The 23179-nt window shown below is 47.6% G+C and overlaps 1 protein-coding gene across 2 annotated transcripts in view; it reads right to left on the bottom strand.

The window, feature by feature from the left end:
- Med27 (mediator complex subunit 27) overlaps positions 1–23179 on the bottom strand; it is a 171387-nt gene that overhangs the window by 25906 nt on the left and 122302 nt on the right. The gene's annotated exons all lie outside the window — the stretch shown is intronic.

The following is a 23179-nucleotide window of genomic DNA, read 5'->3' as shown; positions in this document are numbered from 1 at the left end:
ATGTACTCAGCAGACCCAGCCATGGCAAACTCTTCAGTATCTCTAATGATAGCCCAGACCGTCACACACAATAGCTTTGCCTTCTGAGTTCCCACCATCTGCTGGCCAGAGCCCCTGCTCCACCAAATTAGAGGGTGGGGTCCTCTAATTTCGGTTTGACGAGCACACTGGTGTTCGTCTGTGTCCTGGCCAGGAGTATACACGTACAGCTCATGGAATACAGTGCAGAGAGCAGAAAAGGGCACCCGGCACCTCTTGGTGGAAGCTGCCTATTGCTAGCTGGTGGAAAGTGGAGAAACAATGTCAAAGAGAACCTGAAGGGGAAGGAGAGTGGCTATGTGGGCCTCACACGCTTTCCTCTCTCACACCTAAGCACACCATGGATTAAGAAAACACTTAAAAAGCTGGTTGCACACCTTTAATCCCAGCTCTTGGGAGGCAGAGTACGTGAGTTTGAGGCCAGCCTGGTCTACCTGGTGAGTTCTAGGATAGCCAGGGCTACTTAGTGAGGCCTTATCTCAATAACCTCCCCTGCATCACCCCCACACAAAGAGAACTTCTATAAAGGTTCCCACAATGCCAGGGAAGAAAGACACTGCTACGTAGGGGCAACGGGCTCTTCATAGGAACTGAAGTAATACTGCCTTTCCTTGGAAGGCAAGGCCGGAGATGCATGCCTTCTTTGTTTCCAGATGAGACTTTAAAGGCAGGCCTGGCCCAGAGCCCACTGGAGGCCTGTGGCCTGGGATATTCTGATGGGACTAGAAATCTCAGATTTGCTCAAAGAAAACCCTGCTGGTCTAAGAAAACCTCAGCCCATAAAGCAAACCTATTCTCTCATGCCAACTTGCTGCCAGTGTCAAGAGAGACTACTTTCAAGAAACCCTTTCTTGCCCTCTTGTTCCCTGAAGCTTTCTGCCTCTCTCTGATGACTACCTTCCCATTTCCAAGTCCTAGGTGCTGGTGGGCATGCTGATACCTGGCTCCTTTTATGGGTGCTAGGATCATGTTCCCTTCTGTTTTGTGTGCCTTACCAGTGTAGAACATAAGCACGGTATGAGAGAGAGATGTGTTTGTTTACACTTAAGGAATACCGACAATACATCTTACAGTGTACTTTTAAATACTGTTACACCAGGTGACACTGAATCACTACTGAAGGATGCCGATGGACCACAATGGCAGGATCAGCAGGGGCCTCCTGGAAGGGAAGGAGGCAGACCTGACAGATCAGAAGCCGTCCGCCACGACAGAGGGCCAGCTCAGAAGCTTCAGTAGCTGAGCTGCCTTCTAAAAACACCTGAATCCAGCTGCTTTTATTTAACTGACAAATTGTCTCAGGAATTTGAGTTTTGGGAGAAGGGCATCAGTGGGAAGATAATGGCTCAGTCTTTTTGTCCAAAGATGACCACCATTCATAGTTTTTGGATAATTCCTTTAATTTTTTTTTTTTAAAGAGTGTATTAAGTTTTATTGTTCTTCAGTGCTGTCCCCCTCCTGCTGCTAGCCGTGGGACTAGGTGAGGCTCTGAGCCTAGGTCCTGGGTCTCCCTTTTCCTTCTCAGAGCATGCTGAAGTCCAGCCTGAGCCTGATGTAAGCCTCTGGCCTCCTGCACATGGAAGAAGTGGACTTTGCCTGCCCCCAGCCCAAGCCCCGCATTGGGTGTCCAGAGCATATGGCCAAGTCTCCTGTTCTTTTCTCCTACAGCTCCTGTTTGCAGGCACAGCCCTCAAACAATCACACAGCCAACAACCGTAGCCCACCAGTGAGCCTAGCCATGCCCAGCCCCAGCTCTGTCCAGCAACTGATGAATGCTGACCTTTCAGGTGATCCATATTTTATTACACAATACATGGTTCCCATATTCCTGTATATGTCTGCAAACCAAATTCTGACATAATTACACCACAGGCCTTCCTCCATATTGCTGCACAGTCTTCAGAAACAGTGCCAGGTGCTGTCCCGGGCCTTTTCCAACCCCTCTTTTGCCACCACACCCTTAAAGTATTTCCAAGTTTCCCTAACACAAACATGGCTGCAGCAGGTATTTCTGGTACCATACTGCCACTGCATGTAGGGCCAACATTATTATTTTAAATTACATTTTATTTATTTACTGTGTGTGTCCATGTGTGTGGATGCATGTGTGCCACAGTGTGCGTGTAGACATCAGAGGACAACCTGTGGGAGTCCCCTTCCAGCGCGTGGGTTCCGGGGCTGAATCGAGTCGTCGGGTTTGGAGGCAAGCGCCTTCACTTGCTGAGCCCTCTTATCAACCTCTGGGGCATTTCCTATCTTAGGGCAGAGTCACAGGTTTCTAATCACTGGGGCAAATGTCACAGTCTGCCATGCTTCTGTCCAGGGGTGCTGTGCCAACCTGAAAGCTACTCACATGCCTGTTTCACTCTTCTTCACTCCATTCTTGTCAGGAAAGGGAACTATTAAATTGAAAACAACAACAAACAAACAACCTGACCCCTCTTGCTCCTCTAATCCAGCAATAATAATTCAGGGTACTTTAGGAGTGGGAGAGTTCTGTGACAAGGCTTTACTCTATATCACAGGCTGGCCTCAAACTGAGCAATCCTTCTGCTTTTGCTTCCTGAGTGCTTGGATAACAGGTGTGAACTTCCATGCCTGACTGCCAAGATTTTTTCTTTTTTTAAGATTAATTTCTATTTAAAAAAATATGTGTATGTGTCTGTCTATGTATGTGAGTGGGTCTGTGTCTGTGTGTGAGTCTGGGCACATCTGTGCTGGTACTCTCAGGGGTCAGTGTTGGGTGCAGGTGAAGGTGTGTCTGTATATTCAATTGTTAATTCTGTACGGCAGAGAGCTATGGCCCATCACTGGCCTCATATTTTGTAAATATTTGTTCCTCCCTCTCTTGCCTAAGGCAATCTAGAATTCTATCTGATTGGCTTTAGCAAACAGCTGAAAGCCAATGGCTGGGCAGAAGGGGAAGAAGGATCTTCCGGGCAGAGTGAGGGCTCAGGGAGAAGATCATGAAGTGGAGATCTGCCAGCTGGACATGGGCTGACAGAGAGGTGAAGAACTAGCCATGTGAGGGGTTATGGGCCAGAATAGTTGGGATAAGTTAAAATGAGCTAGCTGAGAGTCTGGCCAAGCATAGGCCTAAGTTTTTAAATATTAATAAATCCACTTGTAGGGCTGAGAAAGACCTATAGGTCAGGAGTAAGATGTCCTGGAGCTGGAGTCAGCAGCACCTGTGTGCAGTGCAACCTGGGTGCTGGGAAGCAAATCCCAGGTCCTTCCTCTACAAAAGGCATTCTTAATTGCTGAGCCATCTCTCCAACACCCGTTCTTCAACTTGGTACAGGAGGGGTGAGGGTGCATCGTTTAAATCCCAGCTCAGACTCTGTAAAAAATAAACAAAATTAAACCCCAAAAGGCCTATGGACCCAAGCACTGGCCACCTAGTGTCACCTCTACCTCCTTTCCCTCCCTGTTCTACTGTGAACCAAGTGAAGAAAATGCTATCAGTTCTCTGTAAATATTTTAGTATGCATCTTTAAAAGACAAGGGCTCTGCAAACAAAACAGCCTTACTGTGACAGGTTCACGCCTAGACAACAGCAACTGTCCAACACTAGCAAACATCTGGTGTATTAGTTATCAGATTTCCAACAGTCTCCTAAATGTCACTTTGAAAAGAAATGAGAACTTGTTCATGCCACGATCCAAGTGTGGGCCGTGAGTGATGGCTGGCGTATGCCATCAGCCTATGCTGGGGTGCCTATTTTTCCTGCTTTGCTGGTGGAAGCAAAAGAAGTTACTGTCTGCACTCAGAGATGCTCCTCAGGGAGCACTGATGTGTCTTAGCCTGAACTTTGCACAGATAGCCAGGAGATGAGTCTGCAGTCTGGCTTTGGTAAGAGCCCTTGGAAGTTGTACTCCTGAATGAGGATGGCTGCTGCTGGGCAGATTGTGTTAGTTTTTACTATCTTTCCATTTCCACGAGGTTCTATGGAGTCTGTCAAAGAGGATTCTGGAGTTCATTTAGGCTGGAGAGGCACAGAGTTAGGGCCATTTGCATTTCCACTTGCTCTGGGTGATGCTCTATCCACACTGAGTCAGATCTTGACTCTGCTGTGGGAAAGTTTGGCCTTTTTACACCTCTGAATGAAGTACTTCTGTTGAGAGAACCAGGGCTGCCCCTGCTGCAGGACTGGGAGGAGCCCAGCAGGCACTGCCTAGACGGACAGCATTGTAAGGCGGTAGACAAAGGGCTAACTAGCAGTTACTGCTCCTTGGCCTGCACCCGTTTGGAGTTTGTTAAGGTACAATGATTTGAGGCCAGTTAGCAGCAACGATGGGACCAGAAGTACTGTCCAGGTCACTGAGCCACCACTTGGGGCCCATCCTCCCTCCCATTGTCACACTCAGGGCTGTGAGGAAGCTGTGGGCTGTGGTGCTGCCTTCTAGGACAAATAAAATATGATGAATCAAGGGCTAGAGAGAAAGCCAGCCTGCAGGTCAAGGAAGATTGGAAGCTGCCACAAGGCCCATCTGGCAGATCTCACTGCCCACAATGATGGCCATTTGCTGTATAGAACAGGTTGAGGGTTTCCATCCCACACCCTACAGGAAGTATGACAGAGGACAAGCCAGTCTCTCATGCCTGTCTGCTCAGAAGTAGGGTGAAACGTGGAGCTGAGGGGGAAATAAAAAGGGATGCAAGTTGCAGTGCTCATCTTAGGGTGCAATGCACCACAAAGCATCCTCCCGAGTGTGATGTGGTGGAGTGGGTAACACCAACAACCACTATGGAGCTGGGTGCACATTCTACAATGTGCTTCCTAGTCCTAGCATCACTCCATGAGCCAGATGCTCTAGTATGTGGAGTATGTAAGTTTCTAGCCTATCTGGATGCACCAGGTTACAGAGCCCCTGGGCTTTGGAAGGACCGTTAATAATACCACTGCAGCTGGGACATGGGCATCTTTCTACATCCAGCCGAGGCTGCCACAGTCAGAAGCAAGATGCTCACTGACAGGGGCTATGGGCTGATTCTTGGCAATGGCTATGGGGTGCCACAGATAAAAGCTAATGCCATCTGGTAATGAAGCGTGCTTGCTGTTGCCAAGGTAACACGTTTCTATACTGAACAACACAGCTCCTGAGAGCTCCCTCACTAGTTGTGGCAGTTGGTATGGTGAGTGTGAGCGACACACTGTAATGACAGTCAAGGAAGCACTATGCTTTCTGAGCAGGAACCTGAGGGCGCTGGAAAGGTACCAGGTAGCCTCCTTGCTGGCCTCCTCATCCCAGGGCAGTGTCTGGAAGTGCTGGCACTGCCAGCCTTTCATTGGGTCAGCCATACTCTGGGTGGACAGTGGTCATTAGCAGCTATCTGTCAAGCCACATTTTCCTGACAGGAAACCACAGCTCACTGTGGTTGGGAATGTCACAGACAGGAGAGAAAGTGTAAGGAAAGTCAAGAAGGGAAGACATACTTGGTTCAGCTCTGTCAGACCCAGTGACTGAGGGGTTATCCTACTGGAGACCACCTCTTGGTAGTGAAGACTGCTAATCACGCATTCTTGTAGTCTGCACAGCCAAAGCAGTTGGAGATGAGCAATAGCTCTGTGCAGAATTTGGGGGAGGTACGCTGAGAAACCCAGGCCAGATGGCCCCGACCTAGCACAGTGTACACGTGTGCTGGCGGGAAAGGGGACAGCATAGGATTTGCTATTCCAACAGCTGGCTGTATTTCTGAGCCCTGCATTGGGAGAGGGTGTCTTATTTGAAAAAAAGCCAGCCATTTCTATAAAGCTACCCCTGAATGCTATTTTCCCATACAAATAAGGTTAAATAAGCTTTAAGGGCCCTGCTGCAGTCTAAGAAATGCTCTGGGATGTAGAGGCAGAAAGGCAGGCACACACACTTGTAGGGGGTTGGGGGCCATTTTCTCCACTATAGCCCTAAGGAGCTTTCTCTGCACTAACTCTGAAGGACTAGACCGAGGTGACCGGTCCTAACCATCGGCTCCAGACCCTGGTTCAGGCAGCCAAGCACCTACAGAGGCTCTAGTCTCCACCTCTATCACCACTGTTTAAGATTTATTTTTATTTATATTGGTCTGTGTGTTTGTATGCCACCTACGTCCGGGTGCCTGTGAAGGTGGGAAGAGGGCATTTTATCCCCTGGAGCTAGAGTTACAGGAGGTTGTGAGCTGCCTGATGTGTATGCTGGGCCAAGTTTGGGTCAAGTGCTCTTAACTACCGAGTCATCTTTCCGAACCCCAGCCCTCTCATTGTTAAAGGGATAGACTGTGCCCTAGGGTGATGATAAAAATGGCATGCACCGGAAAGAACTGAAGGACACCCCGGTGCTCCCCACACAGAGCACTGATGGAGGACAGTGCTGTATCACAGAGCCATCTGCTACAACCAGAGAGGCTTGGGGTGGAGGCAGGTAATCCCCAGGAGCGTTCCAATGACACGCCTCCAAGGAAGGTTCTTAGATGTGTACTGGACAAAAGCACCCAGGGCCACCCAGGCTTTGTATAGCTTCTTGGGGCCTTCTCTTTAAATAACACACCTCACTTCTTTCCCTAAGAATAGGGCATGCTTGCATGGCTGCAGTGTGCTCCTCTAAGAACCTGGGAGGCAGCCCAGGCAGCTGTCTTATTTCCATTTTTAACAGAAGGAAGCTGGGGACTGGAGTCCAAGGTCGCTGTTTTTCTGTGCAAGGCCAGGAGCTACCTCTTGCTGTTTCCCCGTATCTTGCCTAGCCTGTGAATCCAAATGCCAGCAACAGTGACCGCAGAGCCAGGAGTCACCTGACCCTCCATCCGCCCAGCAACCTTCTCTGGCGCTGTGCTAAGTAGCTCTAAACCCTACTCCCTAGGACTCCGGCTTCCCTCACCAATGGTTTTGTGCATACTCCCAACCCTGTGCTAAGACGCTAATAATGTACCTGCTTTGTCTAATTTTAGTGCATTTTAAAAAGCCAGCCTTCTGGATTCTACACAGCTGCTGGGTATGTGCAGCCCTGCTAGAGTCATGCTGGGCGGAATTGTCCTCTGAACAGCAGCCTCGGAAGCTGCAACAGCTAGGGGCCTGAGGATGCAGAGATGCGGTGCTGACAGTTGCTTCTTTCTAGGAAACAGTGGGGCTGGTCGAAGCATCTGAGCCAGACTGGCTCGGAGCCTTGGCAAGGATGGGGTCACGAACACAGACTGTCTGTGGTACCTTGCAAGATGGGGGAGGGAGAGAGTGTGAGGAAGGATCGGTGGGGACAGGGCAGCAAGCCCATTTCCATGGGAACATGGGGCCGAATCTAGGAAAGCACCAGGGCACACTGAGAACCAGCACAGAAAACCAAGTCTTTCCGTATTTCAGGGTATGTGCAAGAGGACTCAGGATGCGCAAAGCCACTGGAAAGGGAAGCCAGAGTCCTACAGAGTAGGGTTTAGAGCTACTCAGCATAGCACCAGAGAAGGTTGCTGGGAGGATGGAGGTCAGGTGACTTGGTGGTCATTGTTCTGGCATTTGGATTCAAGGGCTCTACCATGCCCATCATGGTAGAGCACCATGTCATCTATAAAGGGCAAACTAAGGAAGAAAAACTGAAATGGGGAAGAGACGCCCACCTGGAAACTAGGTTTGAGACAGAAAGTCAAACACCTACAGGGGTGGCTGAGGCAGGTGAAACAAGTCTGCCTAACACAGTAGACAGCAGCGTCCCCAGACCCTGGCTCTGCCCCACCGGCTACATGTTTGGCTAAGTTACTCTCCTTAGAACAAGGAGAGAACAAGTGTGGCTATGACCAGGGAGAAGCCACCTAGTGAACCTTGGCCTCTTTTCCAAGGTGTGGCCTCTGTGAGGACACACAGTTGGGGCTACCATCTTCCAGCATCATGTCCTTAGCTCACTGCATGGTGGTAATTGCTATAATACTGTTGCCATTATATTTAATAATTACCAAGTACCCCGCCTAATAAGGTTTATTTCTCATTAGGTGGCTTAGTCCATTGATGGGTAAATTGGAGTCATTTGCTAAAAAGCCATCAATGTTAGCAATTTGGGTATTCTAAAATTTACTTAACTCTTGCCTCTCTAGAAAATCCAAAGCTGCTCTAATTGCACGGGAATTTTATTTTATTTTATTTTTTTACAACAGGAGACCTAGCTACCAGGCAAATTTCACAGAAAGGTTCATGGCAGAGTTAAAAAAATCATTTTCCATTTTGTATTACAGATACAAAACCCTCACAATACTATTTGTCTCTCCCTCAGCAAAAACAAACAAACAAACAAACAAACAAACAAACAAACAACCCAAAGAAAGAAGAGGATGGACTATTCTTCCCAGCCTTGGGCTCACTCTCCTTCAGGCTTCCTTTGTGATATTAGGAATTCTCAAAATCAAGTCCAGTCTACTTTAATTTTTAGATGTATACATGCAGAGCCCTCCAGAAGGAGTGTGTATGGACACAGGCTAGCTGATGGAGAAGCAGCGTAATGACTCCTAACACACTGAAACAATGGGCACTTTGGACAGCCTTGAAAGCAATCCTTTACAGCACAAGCTGTGTATCTGAACCTAGCACAGAACATGACTGTCAAGAATTGATGCCTGTTTCCAAGATACTTGCAGCAGCGGAACCAGCTGGAATGGGCACAGCACTGGGATCAAGGGATCACACAGTGGCCTGGCAGAGAAGGCTCTGCCCCTGCACGCCCTGGTTAGGCTGCTAATTTGCCTCTCTGCAGCAGCTGGACAGAAAAACATGCAGGTGAGGTAGAGAGGACACTGCTATGAGAACTGAAAGACAGGAGAAAAGGGATTAGAAAAGGAGGCAGGAGAGGAAGGCAGACAGATGACATGGCCCAGAGCTACCTTGGAATGCTAACATCTTGCCCTTGGCATTCCTTCCTCTGTCTACATGGTAACCTGTGTTAGTGCAGGCCAGGCATTAGCACCTGGAGAGGTAAGTGAAACAGACAGTTCATGGAGCTAGTGGTCTGGTGGCAGGAGACAGACAGGTAAAAGAAAAAAAGCCACTGCATTCATGAAGGAACTGAACAGAACAGCGGCAGCTTAAAGGGCTTGTTCAGGAAAGGCTGATGTGTGCAAAGTGACCTGAGTGAGACAGTGACATGTTAGCAGGTTTCTTGTTCACTCAGATGTTTATCAGGCACCCATAGTGTGCCAAGACAGAAATGAACAAGGGGTGTCTACTCCTGTGCTTGGGCATTCCTGGAGGGAGAGGAAGCTGTGGGGCCAGAAGACAAGGAGGCTAGGGAAGGGGCTAGTTTAAGTTTCATTAAGCTTCCTAAAACCAGGGTAGCCCAGGCAATGTGCAGGGCAGAGCAAGGGAGGAGTGGGCGCAAAGACTGCAATGGGGAGGCTTGGGTCAGGCAGAGTCTCTAAGGCTCTCAGAACGAGTTTATCCTTGTTCTCCCCCCCCCCCAAGACAGGGTTTCTCTGTGGAGCCCTGCTGTCATAGAACTTGTTTTGTAGACCAGGTTGGCCTTGAACTCACAGAGATCTACCTGCTTCTGCCTGTTGAATGCTGGGATTAAAAGCATGAGCCATGGGAGCTGGAGAGATGGCCCCCCAGTTAAGAGCACTGACTACTCTTCCAAAGTTCCTGGGTTCAATACCCAGCACCCACATGGCAGCTCACAACTGTCTCTAACGTCAAGATCTGACAGCCTCACACAGACATAAATGCAGGCAAAACACCAATACACATTAAAAAAAAAAAAAAAAAAAAAAAGCATGTGCCACCATACCCTGCAGGAGCTTACTTCTAAGTGACAAGGGACACCTTGAAGGGCTGGGCAAAGGAGTGACATACCTGATGTACTCCATCTGCTTCTTGGAGGCTCGTGAAACCAAATGAGGAGACCATGCACAGGGAAGGTGGCGGCTTGAAGCACCATCAGTGTAGGGATGGGGCAATGCCATGGACTGACGTGATTTGGCGCTTGATCAACAGCTTGGTGGGTGGAGTGCTTGCCATGCAAACATGAGGACTGGAGTCTGGATCTCCTGCACCCATGTAAATGCCAACCTATAATCCCAGCACAAGAGAGGGGTCCTTGGAGCAAGCTGTCGAGTGAGCCTAGGTGAACTGGTGAGCTGGATTAAAATCAGAGACCCTGTCTCAAGATAGAAGGCTGAAAGTGATCAAGGGTGACCCTGACACCAGCATTTAGCTTCCACATGTATGTGAACAAGTACACTGGTTCACATACACATATAAAACAACAACAACTGACATACTTTGTTGTTAGACTGAGTATGAGGGGAAAACAGAGGAGTGAGGCATCTTTCTCCCAAGTCTCCAGTTTGAGCCCCACACAATTGAACGGTCTGTGAATTTAATGAGAAAGAAGGAAAAAACAGGGAAAGAATCACTTCCTTGTAAAGTTGGAGTTACTTTTGAAATGTCAAAGAGAAGCCATGTTGAGGGGCAGTTCAGAGATTTGACCCATGACAAGTGCTAGGCGTAACTTCACGCAGTTTAAAGGGCCCTAAGAGGCGCTCTTTTCTGGGTGGCCTTCATGGAGCTGAAGGCTTGCTCACCCCGACTCTGGGCTCTGTGATGGTGGGGACCAGGCGATGGTAGTCTCCAAGTGGACCTGCCAGTGGCTTTAAAATGGTACTATGGTGCCCTCTGGGATACACCTGGTTCTGTTAAATCTCCATTTTTTTTCTGTCAATACCCTGTTAGGCAGCACTTGGCTTTTTAATATTTTGTTTGTAGGATGTATGCCAACTTGACCTTGATGTAGAAAATTTTAATTCAAATCAATACATGGACAAGGTCACTTTAAAATCCAATTAATATGAATGGAAAAGCATGCCCCACAGTTGTGTAAGCTGAAAATGGAAACAGTTGTGTAAGTTAACAACTACAAAAGAGACAGGTCCACAGCCACATCTGGGCCCTTTGGGTTTGATAATGCATATCTGTGCCCTTAAATACATGTAGTAGTTTAAATAAAAACATTTTACTTCTGTTTAGGGCAGCCTAAAATTATGCTAAGTTTGTTTGAAGATTAAACATAAGATGTACTGAAAACTTTGAGTTCCTGTAACCTGATTTAAAATAAATTAAACCCTGGACTTCAACTCACCCAGGACTCCCTGGAGAAATATAGGCTCCACTCTAGTGTCAACACTAGCACTTTGCATTTATATAGAATGCAGTTCCAGAACTGTGTGAAGTAAACTGGACACAGGGGGAAACTGAGGCACTGCACTTTAGGTTTGTTTTTTCTTATAAGCACTATGCTGTTAGGACTTTAAGAGCCCCTGTGAGTTGGCACTTCTTCACCTGGATGTTAAACCTGGTTCTTGGGTTTCGTCTGTTTGACAGCGCTGGGCATCAGACCTGGGTCTTCACACATGCTAGCACTCTGCCACTGAGCACATTCCCAGTCCTGAAACTTGATTAACAGGAAGCATTTTCTTATTTTCGGTGTTGAGGTTTAAAGTCAGGCTCTAACACACAGCCCAGCGCTGAGTTCTAGCCCTGGCCCAGAAGAAAATGCACTGAGAACTAGAGAAGTGATGTGGGATCATCACTGCGCTCTGTCTCTCCCATCTGCTCTCTCTTTCCATTTGGAACCTCAGCTTTTCTACACTTACGTCAGGTGGGGGCAGAACACAAGTGACTAAGCATCCACCTAAGGAAGATGAAGCTGCATCCAACTCCAAGAACAACTGAAGTTATGTAAGACTGAGCTGTGATATTAAAGGTGCCAAGGAAACAGCATGAGTTTGTTTCTCACTTAGCGCACGTTTGGATTTTCTGGAAGGCTGCTAAGGGGCCTGGAGCTGTGTAACGTGAGGAAAGCCACACACCCTGCATGGCTTTTCCAGCCCCCGGGAACCTCTGTGGCTTGGTGGGCAGATGTCCCACAGCGCAGGTCTGGTGGTGGAGGCAGGGCAGGGCACGTGTGGTGTGTGGGGGGGTGGATATCATGGTTGGCTGAGGTCTCAGACGACCGTGTGAGATGTCTGTTTCCCTCTACAGATTATACTGCTGCAACAAATTAAAAGCAGCCAGCCCTCTGCAGCGAAGGACAAGCTGCTGCCTTGCATAACGCCTGCTCTGCCTTCTCCTCCCCGGCCAGCATCACTCTCATTCCCCTTCATTTGAAAATCAAACCCACCACAGACCTCCATTGCCCCCCCCCCTGCCGCTAGTATTAATGCTCTTCACACATTCATTACTCTTTAATGATGCCTGTTTGTAAATAGCAAGACGGATGCAATTAAAGCATGATAGGCTAAATAAACACACACTCTAATTAGGATCTTTACAAGAGATTTTTTTTTTCATGTATAGACTGGAATTTACCTTTCATTAATCTAACTTAATTGCAATAGTGCACCGATAAAGAGTCAGCCCAAATTAAGTGCTCTAAATGATTTCCCCGTATTAACGCTGGGCCAGAGATCCTTCCTTTGGGCAACAAGCCACAGTCTGTGGAAGAGGGGCTACTGGGGAACAGAGCCACAGTGCACAAAAGGAGGGTTTCAGCAAGAAGTCACCTGTCACTAGCAGAACTCACGAGGTTAGTGAAGTCCGAGTCACACGTTCCAAGGCAGGCTTGCCCTTTGGGCACCATCTAGCTTTGCTCAGTTCTGTGGCAGCCAGTCCCACTCCTAACACCTATCAACTTTCCAAAACACAGAGAGTAGGGGGTGGAGTCAAGAAACACTAACTCTTAGGACTGTCTGCTCTGCAGCAGGGCGGCAGAAAGCCATGCCTGAGAAGGATACCTGCTTTTTGCAGAAAAAAGAACGTTCTGGTGTTTAACCCTTGATTCCAGCAGAGTAAGACCATACACATTGGGCAGCTAACTAGAATCCCACGCTACATCGTTAGACAGCATCATCCGGCAAAGACCCCAGAGCATATAACAATTTATTCATGCAGCAAATGCCAACTGTACCCTCCTAGACACAGACACTGTGGGCAGGGTCAGGAAATCACCACAGAGAAAATGTTACCCACTCTAGAAGACGTGTCATCCTTTCCCTAATCTTGACTGGTCACTTACTCTTTCCCATCTCCCTGACTTTGTCGCATACAGAAGGCACAAGGAGGCTCAGTCCTGGCTTCTCCCAAAGAACAACAAAACAAAACAGTCCAGAAGAACAGGGGGTGGGAGGAGTTCAGGGCAAGTGCTTTCTTCAATAATTTTCTGACCCAGGAGACATTAGATGCTTTGGTTACTAGTGTTAAAGCAAGACAACAATGCCTGCAGCATTCTCCATAAAGAGGGGTCTGTAGTCAGACTGGCCCAGGTGAAGTTTTGCTTTGTAGTTAGAAGTGGTGTACCAAACTTTCTCCTTACAAAGAGCCAGCGTGTGTAGGCCAGTTCGGAAGGGCTCTGAATAGAACGGCAGCTAGGCAAACAAATTAGGTACTAGCTTCCTTAGGGGGCAGAGTGCCGAGAGACCTACTGTGGGCATCAGCGCTACAAGGAGCATCAGGGAGGAAGTGACCTGCCTACTGAGTGAGTCACCAGTTGCCTGGGTCCCACCAGCCCTCATTCAGGCCCACTGCATGCCTTGCAGCTACCTGGGCAGTGTGCCCCCATAACCTTGGCACCCGAGTAGCTGACTAATGGAGGCTCCAAGGACAGAAGACAGCTTCTTAACAGACTGTGGATAAAAAGCTATCAACTCTCAGATGTCTAATCGCTCCCGGTTCAAGAACTTTCAGAGACTCGCTCTTAAATTCATTTTTACGGGTGCATTCTCAGCCTCTGAGAACCCAGCCTTCTAATAGCACCAGCAGTAGCTCTTGCCTAATCACTCTGGTAGATCGTATATAAAAACAAAACGGGACTAAAAAAAAGCCCTCCCTGTTAGCGAGCAGATGTCGAGCCCATTTGCAATTAATACGACCCACTTCCATACAATCAGACTGCTTAAAATTCCTGGAACTAGATGTAAAAGCTAAGATGCAAATGTTCTGATTTTAATGAGAATGAATGGAAACTATAAAATCCTCTTTCCCTTTGAGGGTAGGTACAATCCACATGTAAGTCCCAACTGAACACTAAATTTATCAACAAAACAATCATTTCATAAAGCCTGTGCGCAGGGAGAGAATAGGGCTGGGAACATCAAGTATTTTCAGAAAGCATTTTCCACCAAAATTAAATTTTGTCAAAACCATCATTCTTTTAAAAAGCTTCAAAAAGCACAACTCATTACAACACATTTCCCCCAGTCCCCTACATGCTCTAGGAGCTTTCTGTGCGTCTTTGAATCCATGTAGTTTTTTGGGGATAACGGCAGAGGGTGACAGGAGCCTGGGGCTCTGACATTCAACGAGCTTGCTGCAAGTTTGGGCCATCCTGCACACAACCTTTGATCTGTCGTGGAACCTCTTCACTTGAAGTTTTTCATCTATAAAATGGCGGTGATTCTTCTGTTGAGGGGCTGGTGATAAAGGGTCTAACCGTGTGCAGGCCTGTTGTTGGAAGGAGCCATTGGAGGATACTCCCAGGGTTCGGCAGACAGGGTCTTCATGGGGATGAAGAGGAGGCCAGCACCTCCTATATCTGGCTGCTTCCATGGTCCTTCAGCTACCTCTTCCTGGAGTATCTGCTATGAGGTCTCTCTGCGAATTTATTTTCACTAAAGGGCAGTGGGCTGCTTAAGGCTCCAGCAGTTCTGGGGTGAAGCTGATGCTTTTAACTAGCACTATGGACATGGGCTGCGGTCAGTGGGAGAGCACTTGCCTAGAGTGTGTGAGGTCAGCGCTCTCTCCTTACACTGCACAAACTAAAGGAACCAGCAAAACAAACAAACAAACAAACAAACAAACAAACAAACCCAAGCAGCTCCCAGGCAATCTGAAGACCCTCTCTGGAGAGCTGGGGTGTAGCCAGGCCCAAGTTCCATCTCTGGCACTAACCAAAATCCAAGTAGGATTCTCTGTACCATGGCCGCTGTTGAACTAAACAGGAATGGATTTTATTCTCACAGCACTTATCTTGCACTGTCCATCCAGAGGCTCTTACCAGCAGCTCCTTCATAAGCAGGCACAGTTCTCAACTTGCAAATACGACAAGAACAAGACAAAACTGGGTGGAATCATCCTTTCCTAGGTGGGAGGGGGTGATGAACATGATCTATGTACACCCCGCATATGCTTGAAAATGTCAAAATGAAATAATTCCCTTGTACAATTAGTATCTGCTAATACAACTGAAAATAAAAATAAATTTTCTTCTTGGGGTGGGCTTCCAGCTAGGGTGTTGTGGAAATATGTACTTGTAGAAACCCAAATCTGGCCCTCCTTGGTTTTAGGAACATCACAAAGATGAGAGCCACACAGCACAGCAGATAGCATGAGACTGGACTAGGCAGAACCTCCACTGTAAGTCAGACCAGTCCAGGCTTGTGTTTGGAAGGTACAGAGACAAGTTCTCTCCCTTCTGGGACGTGCACACCTCGGAGGGCTGCTGTGGGATCCCACTGTTGGACGGCTCATTCTTTAACTTTAGATGCACTTGGAGGGGCATCCTGAAGTGCCAGGCACTGTGTGGTACACGGAACTGTTGCTACTTTCCCAGAGGTTGCATGCAAGTGAGCAGATACAGACAATATGCCGAGGAACTGGTAACATGGGGAGGGACAAATCAGGTGGGTTTGGATGGGCTATCCCTCTTCCCCATACAGTAGGAAGTCAGCGGTGTTTCCAGGCAGAGAAGCAACAGTTCAAAAGTAGCACGACAGCTGCAGTGTAGAAGGTTAACATGGCAGAGATGAGAGTCCAGAAGAAACGAGACTGCAAAACCAGGTAAGAAAAGACGGTAGCTGGCACTGAGCCGTTAGAAGATGAGCCTTCCACGCAGCAGCCGACAGGGTGTGCAGTTTACAAAGTACCTCTGAACTGTGTTTAAGATCAGGGGGATGGGGTAAATATGCACAGAAATGAGTATGGAACGCCAAGTAGGTGCCTGGTAGACCACTGCCACCTGTGTTCACTGCTCATGTGCCATGTTTACCAGCCCCAAGAGGCAGGACTGCCCTCAGCTCCACCTCACAGAAGTGCGAATGGCAGTGCAGCCAGCAAGTAGACCCCAGGTGCATGCCTAGGAAGGGCCAAGCAAGCACCTAAACTCAGGTGGCCTGGTTCTCCAGAGCCAGTGTGTGGCGTGCCACAGTCCCCACCCCCGGGGTCATTGTGAGAGTGCTGAGCATTGACGATTGCTGTTTGACCACAGAGAGCACGGTTAGTACAACTAACTCTAATTAAAGTCCCACGCGATAGAGCTAACAAGGCCACAGGACATCCTGGTGCAGACGCATGTTCATCCTTTAATCTAGCTGTCAACAGCTGGACTAGGAACAGCACTTGGATTGAAACTGAGTAAATGCTATCTCATTCTGTGGCTCCAATGAGACGATTAACGGAGGAAAAGCCACATGTGTAGACTAGGAGTAAGGAATAAAGCAAACTGCCAAGATGCACTGATGTGAAATGGGCAGAAGATTTAATACAACCCTGGAAGGTCTCAAATGTTTACATGTGTGGTCTGTTTACACTGTGAATTGGGGCTAACGAGATTCAACCACTAAGTATAATCTGAATCAAGACAACTTATCTAAAGATAAGTCAGCCTGGACTCCCGGTGCTAACAGCTCTTCTGACAAAGCTCTACCTCTGGCAACTTTAATTAGAATTAGTTATACTAACCGTGCTCTCTGTGGTCAAACAGCAATCGTCAATGCTCAGCACTCTCACAATGACCCCGGGGGTGGGGACTGTGGCACGCCACACACTGGCTCTGGAGAACCAGGCCACCTGAGTTTAGATGCTTGCTTGGTCCTTCCTAGGCATGCACCTGGGGTCTACTTGCTGGCTGCACTGCCATTCACACTTCTGTGAGGTGGAGCTGAGGGCAGTCCTGCATTCTTGCAGTGTATTATAGACTATAGTGGGTATTGAACAACAGGGCTCCATTAGGCCAGACACAGACTCCGAGGGTCCAGACTACCTACTGCTCAATACTGTTGTTTTCTAAGAAAAACAACAAGAATAGTTCAGGGTTTTTGTTTTGTTTTGTTGTTTTTTTTTTTGTGCTGTAGTGTTTTTTGGGATGTTCCATGAGAACCTTTCTTTGTATTGGTCCTTCGTTCAGTAGCAAGGGTTATGGAAGTCTAACCACAGATACAGAGCACAACAGATGCTCACAGGCAGACCTCGGTCCTTCCCCATAAACACTGTGCACAGCAGTACCTCAGACTACAGGTACTGTTGAATGGTGTTTTAAAGCAACAATTCTTTAAGAGCAGTAGATGCCTCTTCTGTGTACAGCACATTCTACCAATGCAGGTGTATGAAGGGCTAGAGGAGCAATGAGGAAGGAAGGACTACCCAAGCAGAAGGTAAATGTAAACCTTAGGAAAGATGGAAGCAGCTCCTTTTTAAAAAAATGTTCTGCTGGGGGAGAAGGCAGGGAAGGAGATCACAGGCAGAGGGACACGGGCACAAAGCACAGAAGCGGGCAGCTAAGCATTCCCAAGAAGCCTGTGGAGAAGGAGGAATGCTGCTTGCTGCAATAAATGCACAGAGCTCTTGGCATTCAGCAGTTGGAGTGAAGGATGCTGAATCTTCTGGCCTGCTTCACACAGGAAGAACTGTATCATTCAAGATGGCGATGAGCAACAGCAGAAAGCTCTGAGCATGGCCAGGCAGGAGGAGAAGGGTGGTGTTGAGCATGAACAGCTAATCTGAGGCCAAACTATCATGACCACACCAGCCTCTCTAAGGAGGCTTTCCCTTACATACCACTGATTCCAGGAGCACAGAGGAGGCTGGCCTCTGTGGAGAGATCACTCCAGTGGAAGATGGAGAGCAGTGTCTAGAGAAAAAGAGACCAGGAGACCTAGGAAAAGGCAGAGGTAAGAGTCCTGGGGACAGAACCAAGCATGGGCAAGACAGTAGAGTGCTGAGCAGAAGGCCCAGGGACAAGAGGCAGCTCATAGGGAGTAGTGTGCACGTGACACGCAGCTCGAGAGGAGGGGCTGGGCTATCTTTCAGCATCTGATCAATAAACATTCGTTACAGGACAAGGGGGCACACTGGAATAGAATAAGGCCAAACTAGGGGCAGAATGTGAGATAAGTTATCTGGCTTAAAAACTGGCCCAACATTTACTACGGAATAAATCAAATTAGAGCCTGAGACAGACACACAGCTAAGGCTGCGAGGGCGCTTTTCTGAGTGGTGAGTGTGCGGTTCACCCTGCCTCAAAAACCAGCGCTGGCTGTTTCTACCAGACGTCAAGTTCACACACCGCACACGAACGGTTAGAAAGAAGCAGCCACCACCATCACCTCCGTATCAAAATCGCCTTCTCCAACGTTTAAATTCCCTGCTACATGCCAGCCTGGGGAGCAGACCTGTTGGCGAGGGGGAATCAGAGTCCCAGCTCCTTGGACACAGCAGCTGTAACACACAGATGGAGCTGTGGAGTTTAAAGGTCATCACCGCAAATGGTTAGGCTGCTGGCAAAAAGGTCTCCTTTACCTTTGGGGCAAAGGAGACAGCCTAGGCTGCCTTAGGCTGTCATCAATTTAGAGGCGGCACTCGAGGGGGTTCGAGGGTGCGCTCAGTTCCCAGTAATCCGCAGATGTATACAGGTCCACAGCACTTCTGTGAAGGGCTTTCCTGTAACTAAAGAAGGCAAGATGCAATGGATACTTAGCAGTTTTGGGGGAATCAAGAAATTTCATAAAAGTACCCAAAGAAATTAGAAAACAGAACAGAACAAAACCCACTCATGTCTCTTTCTGACTTGGTGTCAGACTCTCTTTATGCCACAGGCACCAGCGATGAGACAGAGCCGACATCCTCTACTCACCAGCCACAGCCACCACTGCGTAAGCCCCCCCCCCAAAGCTACCCAAAGGAAGCACAAATGTTCAAAGAAATGAAAGAAAGCAGACGGAAGAACTGGGAGCTGTCCTGGAAGGCACCAGAAATTCTGGAGAGGACTCAGATTCAGAACGTTACCTAGGAATGAACTGCCCTTTCTAAAGAAAAGTCTTGCCTCCTCCAGAAAGCCTCACCGGACACCCACAGTGAACTTGAACCCTCACGAATCAACTGAGAGCATGGAGATCAGAACAGCTGTTTCAGGGCAGAAGGAGGGGTGGAAAATCCAATGAAATACCTGCACAGAGCACCATTATTTGCACCGAACCCAAAGTCATTGGCTTACAAAACAGTCAAATATGGTATGGGTGCCTATCTCCACAGAAGCATGGAATAGATTTTAGCTGAGAGACTTCAGAACTACAGGTGTCCATCCACAAAGTTTCCAGAGGCCTTGGTCCCCTTTTAGGTCCCAATTTTCATTTGCTCAGTCCTGGGTTCCTCTCCGGCTAACAGTGGAGCCTGCACTCACAGCAATGACATATGTCTGAAAACTTAACTTACTCTGATGGCAGCCCAACGTCCCATTTCCCTCCACACTTCAGCTCCTCATAGCCACCATGGGCTGCACTGATGCCTCTCAACACAATTCATTTCATCGGGCAGACTCAGACGGGGACTGCATTCTGTCTTTGCATGCCTTTCCAATGTTACTTTCCAAAGGTTTGTGTAGAGAATGTGAAACTGGTGTCTCAGGAACAGCTAACATTGGTCTTTTCGAGGCAAGGGGAATGCATGGTGCCATTGTCTGATACTCTGCAGTCCCAGGTGTGGTTAGTGAGGGCCTCATCAAAACGGTATCTATGCCCTCTGATTATCAGCTCCCCTCTCCCATCGTTCTCTGGGCATCTCCCCTACTTTCTGGCATAGTGAGATGCCCCGGGATCATCTTGCACTGTCCTCAGCTGCTTACTTAAAAGATTCCTTCTAGTAAAACTGGTGTTTAAAGACCAGGATGCGGATGAGAGAGGTGCGCATTGTCTTTGAGCTCTCATCTAGACCTTATGAGCAGACAGGGTCAGGGCAAACCTGCATGCATGCACGGACACACCAACATCTCTGTTGATACAATTCCAGTTGCCATGCAACACCAAGCATGTATTGTGGCCTTCTTTCCACACTGGCAGCTTCTCTCTCTATGGGAGCTTAGCTCCTATGGTCTCCTCTCTCTGCACATGCTCCATCCTACATACATGGAGCTTCAGACATACATACCGGTCTACCTCTGTGCAGCCAACCACCAATGACACTGTACTATTTAGTTGACGCTATTAAAGCACCTGACCAAAAGGTTGGGGCAAAAACCCCAGGTTCAAAGGTTCTAGGGTTACTTCCCTAATTTCTTTCCCGCCCCTCAAGAAGTAAACACATAATTTGACTGAAATATCCTTAGCTTTCTTTAATTCCAATTGCATTTTTTCTTTTTTCTTTTTCTTTTTTTTTTCTAAATGAAAACAAAATAAAAAAGAGTAAGTCCTAGTGTGGACTTAATCCCAGAGGCTCCAGAGTCACTTTCCCCTCGCCTCTGTCTCATCCATTTCCAGCCCTCATGATCCAGCTCGCTCAACTGCCTCCTCCGCAGACTGCTTCACTTCAGGTCCAACCCTCCATGCGCTCCCCTCAAAACAGACAGGTAATGGACGTCTTCCCTTTCCTTACAAAGCCGGCTTGTATTGAAAAAAAAGCATTTGCTTTTCTCTTTAAATAATGGTTCACCCTGGAAGTCACTTCACACAGGTCACGGGTCTTTCTCTCATCTTTCAAAGATGAGAACAGAAGTACTGTGGCTCTATTGTGTGGCTGTTTTCATGATCCACTCAGTCGTCCTCTGAGTGTGCAGGTTATCCTAAGCTTCTGAAGCCACAAATAAGCCATAACGAACAGCTGCACCCACCTGCTTCCATATTGCTGGAAGGAGTCTTCAGGGTCACCTCCTAGCACGAGCCCTGCTGCTCAAAGGCAAATGCAAACACAGTTTCGCAGACACAGCAGACACCTCGAAGGTCCTTGCTCTAAGTGGCCCACATCAGCATTGAAAAGAGGCCCGTTTCCTTGCCTTGGCAGCAGGTAGTAGGGGTGAATTTTTCAGTTCTGCTGTCTGATGAACAGGAGACAGCCCTCAATGTAGTTTTAACCTGCATCTCTCTGAGTATGAGGCTGGACATTTTTTTTTATCTATTTAAATACTGTGTGTGTATTAAAGGTTTCTTCATTTTTAGATTTCATTTTTAATATTTTCCACTTCATTTTTAAAATTAGCAATATTATTTTAGAGAACTATCTCTGGACGCTCGCTGCATACATTCCCCAGCCTGCCAGTTGTCTTGGTTGCAAGGATGTTTTGTTCGGTTATGTGAAGGTGCTCTCTTCCTGCAGCTGTGGCTCCATGGGCTGGAGATATCACCTGTGCCATCTGCATGACTTCCACACTAGCTCTGGCCTATTTCAGCCTTCTAGTCTACTTGTCTCCCCACAAGCCCTGGCTGTAGTTTGACTCCCGGAGACCTGTGGTGCGCTCCAAGAACCACGGGCCTCACTCTCCAAGTATCCCTCCTCTGCAGTTGTTCCTATTCCTTTATGCACATACCTTTCCCCCATGGGCGCTAGTGGCCCCTGTTGGTGTGTGCATTATGTCACATTTATTGATGTGACTGATATGTGTGCTCTCCACACATAAGATTCCATGGCTAAATATATTACATGTTTAGTATTTCTAGGTATTCTGTCCCAATTCCCCCTTTTAAACCTTTATTCCTGTGTGTGGATGCTTTGTGACAATGTATTGTAAACAATGTGACAATCAAATTGACCTCAAATTGGCAGTCCCTTGCCTCATCCGGAAAGCTAGGGTTACATGTAAGTGCCATGCCTACTTTCTCTTCTTTGATGCTGGTGATGAAACCCAGGGCCTCATTCATGCTAGGCACATGCTCTACCACTAAGCTATACCCCTTATTTTCTTATTATCTCTACAGTTCTCATGCTCACCTTTATCTTTACACGCTAAAACCTTCTGACCCCATTTCTTATGCATCACTTTAGCCTCTTGTTTCTTAGCATCCAACAGTATCCCCAATTCTCACCAACTGCATACACAAAAATTAATATTCTTATTTTGGTTGAATCGTTATGGACCTCTCACTGTGCTACTGAAGACAATGCTTACAGGTTCTCTCTCTACCCGAATGGCTACCTTGTTTGTGCCCTGCTCAGTTTGCTCTGGGGCTGCTCAGCCCACTTTCTCTTGGCTGAGGAAGCTCAACCTCCAACAGATGCTCCAGGGAGGCTCACAGGTGCCAAATCCTGGTGTGCTCAAATGCTATCAGTGCTTAAAAGAACACATGTATCCTTTGAAATTTGTCTTCTTTGAAAATTGTTGCCTTGCTTGTATTTTTTTAATTTTATACATATAAGTGTTTATTTGCACATATATTGTGCACCACATGTATACAAGTACCTAGGGGAGGTCAGAAGAGGGTTCTGGATCTGGGAATGGAGTTATGTGCAGTTGTAAGCTGCCCAAGATGGGTTCTGAAAACCGAACTCAAGAGCAGCAAGCCTTACCTGACAAATCACTCCCTGTTGTTTCTTATTTTTTCTAATATTTATTTTCATTATTTTGAGTTATGTACATGTGTGTCTACATGAGTACTTGCATTGTGTGAGCACATGTGAGTGTGAGCACGTGTGAGTGCGTGCACATGAGTGCGCGCATGTACAGGTGCTGCAGAAACAAGAGCTGTTGGATCCCCTGTAAGAACAGCCCATGTTCTGAACTGCTGAGCCACTCCTCCAGCCCTAACTTGCTGCTTTGAGCAGTGCAATACCAGTCTGATTACTCTGGGCTTTTAAGTTAATTGAGTTCTTGCTTGGAAGTCCTGAGATACTGTTTTGTCTTTGGAGCATGAAGACTCCTGAACTCTAGATTAGACTTGGTAGCTTCTAGTTAACTATGCCAAGTTCCCAGTGGCCTCTTTTAGCGCTTAGACTCAGGCCCGGGCTTTACTCAAGTTTCACACACTGGTCTCATTACATTATACTCTCCCAGAACTCCAACATGCTCACGTGTAATGGTTCCTACAGTCTCTCCCTGGGTTTCATCCCACTAGCTTTGTTACTTTGCATCTGTACTTTGGTCACCTTCTCTTTATTCTCTCAGCTGTCTGCTTTCCCTGGTGCTTGCTATTAGATTTTACATGAATATGGTTTTATCTGCACCTCAAG

Source organism: Meriones unguiculatus, chromosome 8 (genome assembly GCF_030254825.1).
Source record: "Meriones unguiculatus strain TT.TT164.6M chromosome 8, Bangor_MerUng_6.1, whole genome shotgun sequence".
Lineage (NCBI taxonomy): Eukaryota > Metazoa > Chordata > Mammalia > Rodentia > Muridae > Meriones > Meriones unguiculatus.
The sequence above is the reverse complement of the archived record's forward strand: the minus strand, read 5'-3'. Positions and strand labels throughout refer to the sequence as shown.